Below are 14816 nucleotides of genomic sequence, written 5' to 3' on the forward strand. Positions count from 1 at the left end.
TCGCTGATCACCGCATCACAATGTATAACTAACCATGTGTTGTTAAATGCGGCTGCTGAAAACCATTGTCGTACATACCCCGCCCCAATATATTCAGGGTCTAGAGGCCTAGTCTTGAGAGTTTACGACATGGACAGACGTACTATGGCCAAGAGGAGAAGACTTCTCTGAGCTAGAAAGGGACAGCTCGATATTTTAGGTCCAGTTTAACCATATGGTTCGGTTTGCAAAGTGGTATCACAAGAGTTCAGAAAAACTTAAAGAAACATTGCTGTGATCATGTATATGTGTGTGTATGTGCATGCTTTATTCAGCATTTCTCATTTAGTGTAATTAGGTCACTAGAATGACAAATTAATATACTGGGTCAGTTTATGACTTACAAACTAGGTTACTGCAGCAGCTAAACAAATACAATTACAGTAATTACCTGGCATCATGAAATGAAAATACCTGAAATAGGTGTGCATTAGTATGACACTCTGAAAATGAAGTTGTGGCTCACCTGCAAAACAATGCAATACAAAGAATCTGTAAAAGTTTGTAAAGGCATGTGAGCAGTGTATCAGCTGTCTAGAATGGTTTGCCAGATAAAGGAGTGGTGCAGTACCATGAACATACGCAAGACTTATCTCTCTTTTCTTGTTTTTGCTGTGTGGAACCTTATAGACTTAAGTAGATATAATTAGTATGTAAAATGAATCCACATCGATAATAATTTAATGAGGATTAAGATTGTCAGCATGACCATATCTTGCACTTCAGGGTTAGTTACTTTCCACTTCAAAAATGATTAACAGCAGTTATCTATCCATGTTGTTATCCATTTATTGAAAAAGTGAATCTCAACAATGACAAGCGATACAGAAAGGGGCATGAAATGAGAGTCTACATCCTGATGAACAAAGAAGTTTTACAGTAAATGTTGGAATGATAAAGGAAGAAGTGAATTTAAGGGCTGGTAAGCTGCCTGGTGGTGTTGGCTACATTGGTGCCCATATTCAATGAAGGGTGTTGCTTTGTGCTATTACTTAAAGGCAGGTAAAAGCAGTGTGGGTAGTTGGTCCAGAATATTCCAGTAAACATCCTCTTAATTAAATATATTTTTAGCAAAGCTTGGCTTGGAAAAGTTAAACCATTTATCAGAGCTTCTGACTGCACAATTTTTTTTGAATCTTCAGACATTGCATAATAAATTGTAATAATGATAATTCATGGTTAATATACAGCATTGTTGGTAATTGCATTTAAGTTTTTTTTTTAATAATGTGATTAAGTTTAACAGGGGTGCAGTGTCTGAATTACCCTCTGAGACCCAGTGGGCTGGCAGCAAACCCAACTGACTTTTAAAGGGCTGAGTTTTAAAGCTGGTGATCTGCGTATAATTTGAAACTAATGGGCTTTAGACAGGAATTAGAATCAACTGTTTCACATTACCTTGTCAGGAAGGGGGCTAAATCATGTTCCAAATTTTCGCTGAATTTTGGCGAGAGAATAACAGCACGGCCAGTTCACAAGTTATGTGTGGGTTACAGACATGCCCACTTTATGCTAGTCACATGCAGTTTGGGCCAAAAAGCCATGCACTATAAGTGTGTTAGTTTGTATTGTATTTAAATATTTCTCCATACTGTGGTCCCTAAACAGTTTTAGAAACTCGTAAATTGGGTATGACTGGAAAGCCGAGAATCTTTAGGATTCTATGAGCACAATTGTATTCATGTCCGGTGTTTATAATATGACCTGTTGTAACTTTCAGTATAATCAGAGCTTTGTTAAACTTCACAACTACAAACTAGAGATGTCACACACCTAAGAGGTGTGTGTCTTAGTAAATTAAAAAAATAAATTGGTAAATTGACAATTTCCAGAATAGAGGTGTTTGCATCCACTTGCCAAAAACTGCAATTCTTACAGAAATCTCTGTTTGTCACCAAATCACAGCATGGATTTTTCTGTGGTGTTCCTAATTTTTTTTGCATCTTAATGCGATTTTTTTTTTAGGGAATTTTGACCATTTATATCAATTCTCCAGTGATAAAACATGCTTAAATTCAGTGGAACCAATGGTATTAACCAAATAATTGCTGCAACAACTAATAAGACATAATAGAGCATAAGTATGGCCATAATAATACTTCTCTTATGATGTTCTAAGACCCTGTACACTCTTTCAAGATTTAAATAGGCATCTAACCAAAATGGTGTTTCTTACACATTTATGAAAAGAAGATCTTGACATCTGGTTGCATCTCAAATTCATCTTTAGGTTCCCTGTTTTCAAATGATGTATGCCCATTTTATGTGGCACATACTGTTGACCTGCCATCTCCCCATAAAATCCCATGCCCCCCCCCCAAAAAAAAAACAAAAATTGGGTCAATATGGGTCTCAGAGGGATTTACAAAATAACTAACCACACTGGTAAGTAGATACTACTGCAGTTACGTCTGTTGTATGTGACTGAGCATTGCAGTACCAACCCCACACTGTGCAAATGAATGTTTATTCAAAACAGCCAAGCTGGCCATCTCTGATGGTGCACTGTTGTGCAGGAGTGCAAGATGCAGCAGAACAGAGGAGGTCATTGGGAGCCTGACATTTACATTGCTGGGAGCAACCATCTGTCCAGAAGGATTCACCAGCCTGTAATATGAGACAAAGACATGCATGAAAAGTGATCAAATCAAGCATGTGCTATCTAATAAAACAAAAAGGCTTCAGAGGGTTAGTTGGAATGGGATGATGAAACTGTCACTATCCTGTGCTCTCTGCATCATACATTTGTATTCATTAGATAAAAACATAGTTAATCAAATGAATACAAATGTATGATACTGGTAAATGTTATAGTAGTTGTGTAATAGTTACACAACTACATTGCTTGAAACGTGTCATTGTTTTCTACAAAGTTGTAACTCAGTCTTATTAGTTGCAGCTTTGTGGAAAGGTTTAAGGAAATTCAATAGGCAAAAAAAATATTTTGTAGCAGCAGATTGATGCCAAGGAAGGCAAACCCTGAGACATGTGTATCCTCTTTACTTGCCTGACCTTTTTTTTTTTTACATGAATGCTACTCTTAATTTTATTCTCTTTGCAATTTAATGTAACATGTTCACATGGTTAAGCGTTATTGTTCAGTAACACATAATAATACTGTGCGGTATACTCGTTTGTTTGGTAATCCGATTTTACTTCCATATAATTTGAATTTTTTCATATTCTGTCATATTGTTGCATAGCTGAGACAGTTGCTGGAGTACTTCAATAAGCAGAAAGAAGCACTAAGGTCAGGCTATGCAACACAAAGTGGGAGACATGAAGTGTCATACCCTGTTACTATGGTTTCAAATTGTTACACATACACAGATTTAGTCTTTTATTAATTTACAGATGTATGACTTACAGTGTAGTGAAAACCATCATATTGACAGCCACAGCTCTCCACAGAGACACACAGAATGCCACTCCTGAGGAAGCCCTCATCACAGAAACATCCCTCTGAGCAACCCTGCTCACAGGTGACATCAGTGCTGCTGGCACAGGTGTGGCCACAGTCGCTACCACACAGCTCATAATGGCTGTTGGCTGGACAGTCAAGACCTTTAAAAGTGAGGCAAAAAATGATGGATGTTAGATGATTAAAAATCACTGACCTCAGTTAGTTGACCTACCCTGTACTTAGCCGCATTTACACTGCCTGTTTGAGGCAGGAATACCACACCATTATGCCGCCTTGTCATTCTGAAAATAATGTCCGATCATGGAAACAGGGGACAGAGTGGTCTCGCCTTTGAGCCTGGACAGGAGGTGGAAACAGCACTGTAACAAGGTCTATGTTAAACTTAAAGCTGGAAAGATGTTACCATGGGCCGCATGGGTATGACGTTTTGACATGTTTATGTGTGCAACCTACTGCAGGAGATTTAAACCTTAGCACAGCAGCTGATTCAAAGAAGAAATGTGGCCTTAAATGTTCACAAACTGGGAAAAAAATGAGAATTGAGACCTCCATACCCTCCAAGCAGAGAACGAAATCAGCGGCTATATAATAGAGAAGATAAATTATTGAGATTGACATGTTATGCCTTTGTTATTGTTTAGACAGCGCTGCTGATGCATATACTATGTAACACTAAACGCGGCTCACATGTGTTAAATGTTACCTGCCATGCCTCTTTTGATTGCTGGATGCTGCAGTGTATAATCACACACTGGAACAAAATCATGCTGACATTGTTCGGTTTTGTGTAAAACTGCAGGGGCAGTAAAAGGCGGGGGACTTTGATGCGGCCCTAAAACGCATTTTCAGTGTAAAGGCGGCTTATGTTTTTTCTTTGGCTGTTTGTATAGCAGATAAACAACACATTGAGTGGTTGACTTACTGCAAGTGGTGTTCTCTCTCCAAGGGTAGATTTGAACGTCAGCAGACTGACAGGCACTAACATATGCCTGAATGGCCCTACACAGAAGTTCTTGGCCCTGATTTCCAGACACACAAACACCATACACGCAGTCATTGAAATATGGTGCTGGGTCCAACCGCTCATGGCAGAGGCTGAGAGGGCCGTCAACTGCTTGAATCACATCACATTTGGTTTGAGCAGGGAGGTCATTGGTGCATTGTGGGCAGGAGGAGCCCACACCCATCACTGCAGGCGTAGTCACCTGCCATTTTCCAAGCTGCCCCAAACTCATCTGGAGTGGTGACCATCATTCCAGATGGGGTGTGGAACTCATCATTTGGGTTTCCATTGAAGTTTCCACAAAGTCCACATGTCTGTCCTCTATAGATGACAATGATTAAATTAAAAAAAAATGTGTCAATAGATTAGATAATGTGTTTAGTATTTATATTAATATTATTTATTATTATATATTATATTTTTTTTTATTATTTTCCAGATTGTAATTTTGAATATTCAAACATGGGCTGTAGTACAAAGCAGATACCTGTAACTTGAAGGTAAAGAGATATATACTGTACTCCATCCATCATATGTGACAGTTAGGCCAAAGTCAGCTCTGAGATATGTGAGAGATCCTCTTGCATAGATGGAAACAAGACTTCCATTCAAGAAAATAGGCAAGTTTTTAGTGACACCATTCACCTTTAACATAGGAAAAATAAAATGGGGGAAACAACCATAGATTAGTATTTGTATTTTTAACATTGGGTGCTTTTAAAAATGATAGCTTCAAATCAAGTTGGAGAAGAAATGATTTGATAAATACAGTCCTCAAATATTCTTAATCTGTGTAACTCACCTGTACCATACCGTGGCTGTCGCTTGACATATGCACTCGATAGCCCCACACATTCACAAAAACTTCAGCTGTGATTGAAACTGGCAGCCCTCTCCATGGCTCATTCTTAGCTTCCACAGAAAATTGGTGGAGTCCATCAGTGGTGTTACAAGGGTCACCAGAGTATAGCGGCAGGTTCCCTGGAAGTCATAGGCCTTGCCATCAAAGGTGAGGTAGTGAGGGTAACCTGAGGCAGAGCAGGTGCCATGATGGTTTGGATGGCAGCCAAACTCACCCTCCACCACACGGCAGGACTCTTGGGGACCACAGGAGTTGGGGACACAGTGGACTATCCCAGTAGTGCCATCACAGGTGCACAAGCTCTGACACGCCTCACCATCCCAGAACTGTTCACTCTCTTGCCAATAGCGTCCTTGGTGATAGCATCCGCACCCTGTTGGTGGCACACACTGGTTTCCGTTGAGGACAAAACCATCATCACACTGGCAACCCTCCTGGCATGCAGTAACACAGTCAAAAGGGAAAGAGAGGCTGGGACAGGTGGAGGGACAAGTGGTTCCACAGACTTCATAATGGCTGTTATGAGGGCAGTTTTGCTCTAGAGAAAAACAAAGGTATTCATTCAATGAAAGCATTGATATACTATCAAGCCACTTATATCAAGGGGGCAAAGTGCTTACCACAGTCAGCTGCATTCCTCCAGTGTCCAAGGGCGATGCCTTTCTGTTGACACATCAGTGCATAATTGCGCAGGACCTCACAACGTGCTGAAGCAGGATTTCTAGAAGTCCTTATGATCTCCACACATGCATCCACATGCTGCTCTGGATCTAATATGTCCCAACACTGGGTAAAAGGCCCATGAGGTGAGCCAAGGATACCACAGTACTCACTAGAATTGTAGTTTATTGTGTAGTCCTGGTTTATACTTTCCACACAGTGTGCAGTGAGGGAGCCACCTTGCCAACTGTCCCCAAAGTCCTGAGAGCTGTTGACCAGAATGCCATTGGGTGTGCGGAAGTCATCATGTAGTTGACCATTGTAATTACCACAGAGTCCACCCAGTGAATTACTGTAGATGCCAGGTGCAGTGACACGCACAAAGTGAGGCCAGACTGTCTGCACCGTTACACCAAAGGAGGTGCGCAGGATGATACTGTGAATGTTGCTGTGGTAGATCTGGATTCTGCTGGATGCTGAGCTGAAGGGTAGTCTGATCTGCTGATTGTTAACCTAAAGGGTCAGTTAAACAGCCAATGTCAAATTTTCAGGGCTTACAAGTTTTTAAGTTTTTATCAAAACATTCTCAGAATTGTTTCTCAAGTAAGAGTCTCCTGTTATGTGTTGCTCAAAACAAGACTGTAACATGGGAGACAGAAGTAATACCTTTTTTAGTAAGACTGTTCTCTTGTATCACCACTAATTTCTCTTCATATTAACATGTGACTTACCTGAACTTGGTTGCTACCTGTCATCTCAATGGACACATGTATGCCCTCTGCCTCAAACTTTAGTACCCTGGCAAAACCTTGTTGGCCCTTGGGCACTTTTTCTGTCATCACCACAAAATGTGGATGACTAGACAATCCCATTACTTTGGCAAGGGTCAGTTGACACGCTCCAGGATACTGGTATGTCAGTCCATCAAAAGTTTGATATGTCCCTGGGCCACTTATCCAGCATGTTGCATAACTTTTAGGTCTGCATCCTCTTTCTCCCTCCTCAATCCTGCAAGACTCTTGTAGGCCACATCCATGGGAGCGGCAGGTCATGGAGCCATAACTGCAGCTGCAACGTCTCCCACAGTCCTCATCTAGTATTACAGTGTCTCCAGAGCGGCGGTAGTAGCGACCCTCAAAGCTGCAGCCCACACTCAGCATGAGGGACGCAGACCCCAGCACTAAGGACATAGCCTGAATTGCAGATGCAGCTCTCCTGGGCAGGGAGAGGACAGTTGTGGGGAGAATCTGGATTGACACAAGTAGCTGGACATCCTGTGCCTTGGGACTCGAAGTGGCTGTTGGCAGGGCAGGGGATTTCTAGACAAAAGAAAACAACATGACATTGACATCATGGACATTTTACCAAACTGATTTTTCAAAATGATGTTGATTGATAGACAGACATACCACAGAAGCCTTGTCTCCTCCAGCTCGGCAGCTCTATACCATTCTGTTGACACTGACTTGCATACACGTTTAGGGCTTGGCACAGAATGGGTTGATACCCTCCTCCCAGACAAAGATCATAAACACAACTCTCCACAAAGACCTGTGGGGGAAGTTGTTGATGGCAAACAGCGAAAGGTCCAGAACTGCTCTGCAGGATACCACAATGGGCATCGTTGCTGTATAAAGCTGTCTGAGCCAAAGTGCAGGCAGCACAGTCCAGACCTCCACACTGTGGTTCACAACCAGGCTCATCGTCTCCTGGTGCTTGCCAGCTGTTAGCAAAAACCACATCAGAGCTCACCAGCTCACCTTGGCGGGTTCTAAAGTCATCTTTGGGATCACTGTTGAAGTTTCCACACAGGCCACATGTTGCATTGTCGTAAGTATGGGGCACACTGATCCTGACATGATGATTAGTGTCAAAAGAAACCTCCAGGCCAAAGTCAGTGCTGACAACCACAGAAAATCCTGACTCATAAACCTGGACTGTGCCATTGTTAAGGGAGATGGGAGTGGCAACAAAGTTGCCATTAACCTGTAAGCACAAAAGTAAATACGTCAAGAGTTCCCAAAACATATTTAGAATAATTCCAAAAATTCAAAGTTAAGTATAGACTGTAAAAATCACTAACCTTGGCCTGACCACGACGTCCCTTGACAATCTCGATTTTTTCGTCATAGACATACACTTTGATCAGTCGTGTCCAGGAAACATGAGTACTGCCCCGGTGCTCGTTCTTGCCCTCTACTCTATAGTAGGGCAGCCCATGACCACATTGCTCTGAGAGAACATAAGTGCAGGTGCCCTGGAAGTGAAACACTCTGTCATCAAAGGTAAAGTAATGTGGATCACCACTTATGGTGCAGGTGCCCCTCTGCACCGTCTTGCAGGAGAACTGAAAGTCAGCAGGCCTGCAGATCTGGGAAAAGGCGCAGGGTTGGCTTTGACACTGCAGGCCTGTTGAAGTGCAGAAGCACCTCTGCACACAGGTATTGTCACTCCAGAATGAGTAACCCAGCATCACAGGTTTACCTTGAAAAGAATGAAAGGGACATTTTATGCAAAAATTAAATATAAACATTCTCACAAACAATACCATTTGAATTATTTGGAGAAGAACACTTATTTACCTCTATACATCTAATATAATCCTGCACTAAATGTAATCTTACAATGTGCAATACTCAATACTCAACTGCAGACAGCATGTTAACAATGCATGAACTCTTTCTTCTTATTATTATTTTAAGGTCTTGTGCATATGTATTCCAGTCGTTATCACCATTATTGCAAACCACTTTCATGTGCGTTAAAAACAAAGAGTCACACGTGGTCACCCTATGTATCTGATCCTACCATTGAAAATGCAGCCTGTTGTTCCATGGTCAACCCGGAAAGCCCATCGACCGGGTACATTGACATTGCTGCTTAGGTGGAAATTTGACTTAACGCCTGTTGCACTGTCAGAGAATGATCCAGGGATGGAGAAATGATGAATGGAGTCAACTGTGTCATAGCCAGCCTTGGAAAAAAAATCATGCTTAATTAGTTTATTTTTGATATTTGTGTAAATTTTAAAATATATTTCTAGTATGCTGCAATCCTTCTATTTAATTTCAACAAATGACTTAAATACTGTTTTTCCGAATCGATGTGTCATAATTTTGGTGGTTCTGACCTGAACACTGCGATTTGTTGCAGCTATCCACCCATAATTCATCAGGACAAATGAGTAGCTTCCACCAGAGATCAAGACAGCTTGGAACGTTGTGCACTGGGGGGAAAAATTGTTTAATGTACTTTATATTATGAGATTGGTGTATTTTTTAGCGTTTCACCATTCAGAACAATTTGCCTTACCGTTCCTGAATTTGGATAGTAGGCCAGCTCATACCATGTTGCAACAAAGACCCAGTTGGCATTAAATTTCAGTTTTGGAAAATACGTGTTAATGTCCTGTGTAGCTTGTTGGAGGACACTGCCGCTGGTGTATTGGTTGTAGTAGATCTGACCCAACTCTCTGTTGTCAAGATCTACCCAGAGTGGGCCGATGATGTCTCTTGGTCCATACATTGGAAACTTCTTAGCAATGTAATCACTAAGTGGTTGGTTAAATGTCAGGTGTCCATTCTGGTTCACCTAAAAAAAATATTTGAGTAAACCAGTTCTTACTATGAAGGAATCAGGAGATACTGACTATATTCTTTGATCTTGGCTGGAGTTTGTTCAAATAATATTTTCAGATGTAACTATATCTAAGTATAATCAGTTTTTTTGTAAATTAAAATTCAATAATATGTCTCTGTTCTGCAGTTTCATGTTGTTTCTGAAGTTATTACATAACCATTGGTTCCTCAATGTGTAAAATCATTTGACTATGGTATTTGGACAACAAAGTTTTTACTTACATAAATTTGATTGTAGGTCTGCCCAAAATAGTCAAAAGATTGTTGCAGTGTTACTACAGGAGGACTTTCATCATCGGATATATGGCTTGTAGATCCTGACATAGGGTAGAGGGGTCCTAGAACGAAAAGAATTACAGTCCAAGTAGAAGAACATTAAAGCTTGATGATTGATAGTTTTGTATTTAATAGGGTTTTCAGGATCATTCCAAGCTCTAAATTACTCCCACATTTCTTTTTTTTTCTTTGAGAATACTCAGCAAAACAAAAGGTCAAAGGTTTCTGGGGCTGTCTACTGACCTTGCTTTTTGTTTTGTGCATGTTATTCAGCAATTTGTTTTAACTTAGTCTTTGACTTTTTAACTTTTGTAATGTGCAGAGCATGTCTTCGATTGTATTTTGTCCTAAAATATACAATATAGAACCAAGCCAGTAACACATACATTTTGAAACATACAAAAACGCTACTGACAGTTCTGATTAACTTTAAAATGCTCCACTGAGAAATGCATTCTATAACATTACAATAACATTGTTGTAATAGCCGCAAAATGAATTTGACATGATGATATGGCTGGCATTTGAAGAAAGACAAATTAAGATTCAAGAGTTCAACTTACTTGGGCTATGGGGAGTCAAAACGCCTGTAAATTAGACAAAAACAAAGCAAAAGTGCACAAGTAAACAAACTGATTGAACCAGAGAACGCTAAAGATTTAACGTAAAGCTTATCATCATATGTTGTTTCACAAGATATGTCCAAGCCAAAGTCAATATGGGTAATGGTCGTTATAAACAGACACCTTGACCAGTTGTGTCCAGGAAACATGAGTGTTGCTCTCGCCTTCTCTATAGTAGGGCGACCACATTGCTCAGAGAGGATGTAAGTGCAGGTGGTGTGGTCACCCTCTGTGATCTTACCAATATAAGTGCAACCTTTTGATCCATGGTCAACCCGGAAAGCCCATCGCCCGGGTACATTGACATTGCTGCTCAGGCGGAAATTTGACTTGTTGCCTGTTGCGCTGTCAGAGAATGATCCAGGGATGGAGAAATGATGAATGGAGTCAACTGTGTCATAGCCAGCCTGAAAAAAAAAATCAAGCTTATTTTTGTGTTGTATTATGAAAAACCTGTCTGTAATATTCTGCAGTCTTTATTTATTTTTTCTTACAGAATTTGAACAAAAAAAAAAGATGTATTTCCAAAATGATGCGTAGCTAGCTCTGACCTGTACGCTGTACTTTGTTGCAGCTATTATCCCATAATTCATCAGGACAAATGAGTAGTTTCCACCAGAGATCAAGACTGCTTGGGCAGTGGTTTCCTGGGAAGGGGGGTTATAGTAATTCACAATATGAGATGCTTATATTTTTTAGGGTGTTACAACATTTAGCACAAGTTGACTTACCGTTCTTGAAATTGGAAAGTAGGCCACTTCATACCATGTTGCAACAAAGACCCAGTTGGCATTAAATTTCAGTCTTGGGAAATACTGGTTTATGTCCTGTGTAGCTTGTTGGAGGATACTGCCGCTGGTGAATTGGTCGTAGTAGATCTGACCTCTCTGCCTGTTATCGAGATCTGCCCAGAATGGAGCGATGATGTCTCTTGGTCCATTCATGGGAAACCTATCAGCTATGTATTTACTCCATGGATGGTCAAATGTCAGGTGTCCGTTCTGGTTGACCTTAAAACAAATATTCGGGTAAACCAATTCTTAATATCAAGGAATCAGGTGCAATCAGTATCATCTCAGGTGGAATAAGTGCATCTCACCAAACACTGGCATACCTTGCACTGAAAATGTTCAAACAATATTGTCCATCAGTATTTTTTTGGTGAATTAAAATTCAGCAAATGTGATTACATGGACATGAATAACCCGTTTGTGAGGCTCATCCTGGTTATGATCATCAGTGTTTCCCCGAGGTTTACTCGATTTGGAAAGCATGCCCTGTCACATTCATTTTCTATGTACTGTATTCATCTATTCCTTACTTATTTATTTATTAATTTGTTCATTCTTTCATTAATTGATTCATTTACCATGTTCAGTCTTGTAGAGTCAGGAGGAGTGTATCCTCTCTGACAGCCAAGTTGGATCAAAGTGGCCCCCCAAGTATAATGGTTTGGGAAACATTTATCGTACAGTGACCATATTCAGAATACAGTATGTATTTGAGCATAGAGAAATATGGTTATTTATATTTTCTATTTTTATCCTTATTTCTTTGCGAGTGCTACAGCTGGCATTTTTGTGTTTCTCTTAAAGAAAATATGGTTTCATGCTTACACTTTTGGATACTCCAAAATCCCACTCATAAACAGGTTATTAATTTGCATGTAAATGCACTGATGTCTCTGTTTGCAGTTTCACAACATGTTGAAAGTTATGACATAACTAGTGGTTTCTCAAAGTCTAAAACCATTTAGATTTTTTTTTGAACAATAAAGCTTTTACATACATAAATCTGATTGTAGGTCCGCCCAAAATAGACGAAAGATTGTTGCAAGGTGGCTGGAGGAGGACTTTCATCATCATTTAAATGGCTTGTAGTTCCTGACACTGGGTAGAGGGGTCCTAGGAAGAACAAAATTACACGGTCACTAAAAACATTGAAGATTAATAATCTTGTTTTTTGTAGACTTTTGGGGGGGGGGTTACTTATATTAGATATTAAGCTATTTTGCTTTAACTTCATTGTTGACTTTTCAATTTTGCAATTTTTGAAAACAAACTGAAAATTTTGCATAACTTTAAAATGAGAAACTTTTTTTTTTTTTCGATAAGACTCATATTAAATGTATACTATAGCGTTCCAAAAGCCAGATTTTAATCACCATCACATTGCAGCTGACCTAATGGTAATGGTAGATATAAAAATGTGAAGTTAGTATGTGTAGTAAATGTAATAAAGCCACACTCTCATGCATGATTGTTATGAATAACCAATTTAAAACTAACTTAAGTTCTAAGTGAGCAACAGCCACACTAATAATAAATACAACATTGATATTCATTAGGATAATAATAATAATAGTCACATGAGCTTATGAATTTGACATAATAGTGAGACTGGCATGGTAAGGGAAAAAAAAAATCTCTTTTTTTCTAGAGTGCAACTTACTTGGGCTCGTTGAGAGTTGCCGTCTCTGTAAATTAAATAAAAATATATCAAAGATGCACACGTAAATAATTAGATATAACTTGAGAATTATCAGTAATGTTACAAACACTAAAGCGTTTATGTAAACCTCATTGTAATACATTCTTAAACTTTAATTAAAGTACAGTAACGAGATAACATACTGCCACACTGATAATTCAATACAAGGGTCCAGATGAGATTAGCCTGCCAGTTTACCTACAGAGCAAGTTTCTTTTTTTAATACTGTTGTGAAGGTCATTCATTCAGCTATAAACTGTGGTCTTCTTTCTGTCTTCATAACGGTCTTTCTAGCACCCTGAGTGACCTCATATACTGTGCAAAAACACTGATGAAAGCTCCTACCCAAAGCAGTAACAGTTGTTGTATTTGCTGGAAATATGCTGTAAGCATTGTTTTGCTGCCAGTAAAATGTCACTTTTTAAGTCTAGATCACCCTACAAGAGCCTTCATCATCAGTCTAGCCCTAAACTGGCTTAGCTGGACACAATTTGTATTTTACACCTCTGGAGAGAGGATACATAATTCTTTCAAGAAACCTTTGAACAGATTATAATAAATTTAGAGAAAAAGTTACTTCAACTGCAGATTAGTTGCTTTGTTTTGGTTTACGTGGAAGGTTACAGCAATAAAATAGAAATATCAATCAGAGATTACACACTACCGCTCCAAAGCTTGTGGACATTCAGAAAATGTCATGCTTTCCATGAAAAGTCACACTTTTGTTCACAAAATGAGTTGCAAGATGAACAGAAAATATAGTCAAAACGTGAAATAGTAATATTGTCCTTCAGACTTTGCTCACATCAAAGAATCTTCCATTTGCATTACAGACGTACATATCTTTGGAGTTCTAGCTGTCAAGTTGTTTAGATAATCTGAAAAAAAAATTACTCCTGCTTCTCTCAAGACTCACTTTTATCATTTGGCTTTTCTAAATTAATGCTGACTGCTTTTAAATTTTTTTAAATTAAGTTTTAAATTATTCTTTGTGTTTTTATCTTGTGTTGGATTGATTATGTGTCTTGTTTTTTTATTATTAAGTACTTTGTAACCCTTGTTTTGAAAAGTGCTCTATAAATAAAGTTTTATAAAAGTTATTATTGAAGCACCTCCAACAAGTTGGACTGGCTTGAATAGGACTAATTACGTATCATATGGTGAAGCTGCTTCCATGACAGCTCAATGGGGTCGACGTCTGGTGACTGCAGTGGCCAAAATACCAGCTCAGTGCTTCTTCTGTAAATAGTTCTGAAACAGTTTGGGGCTTCTCTTTGGTTTATTGGCTTGTTGTAGGAGGAAGATGGCTCCAATTGAGTGCTGTTCACAGTTTTCCTTATTTAATATCCCTTTTACCCTGTACAAGTCTCCTCCCACTTTGGCATCACCAAAGAACTCCCAGACCAACACATTTCCTCCACCATGTTTGACAGATAGCGCCATACCCTCCTCCAGCATATTTCCATCTGTTCTGCATCTCACAAATGATCTTCTTTGCTATCCAAACACCTCAGATTTAGATTTGTCAGTCCAAGACACCTTTTTCTCAATCCTTCTTTGTCAAATGTCCATGTCCTTTTGCCCATCTTTATCTTTTCCTTTTATTTGCCAACTCTAAGTTATTACTTTTTCTTTGCTACTCTGCCTGTAAAACGTCAGCTTTGTGGAGTTACTGTTGGTGTTGAGACTGGGGATTTTGCTTGTACCATATATTTTAGGTTAATTTGTTTCTCAAAGAAGAGCATTTGTGAAATGCAGAACACATGGAAAGATGCTGGAGTGCTTGACACTGTCTATCAAT

The 14816-nt window shown here is 39.3% G+C and overlaps 1 pseudogene; it reads right to left on the reverse strand.

The window, feature by feature from the left end:
* Window positions 1-501: 501 nt before the first annotated feature.
* LOC121959061 lies at window positions 502-14473 on the reverse strand (annotated as a pseudogene).
* Window positions 14474-14816: the final 343 nt, after the last annotated feature.

Source organism: Plectropomus leopardus, chromosome 19 (assembly GCF_008729295.1).
Source record: "Plectropomus leopardus isolate mb chromosome 19, YSFRI_Pleo_2.0, whole genome shotgun sequence".
NCBI lineage: Eukaryota > Metazoa > Chordata > Actinopteri > Perciformes > Serranidae > Plectropomus > Plectropomus leopardus.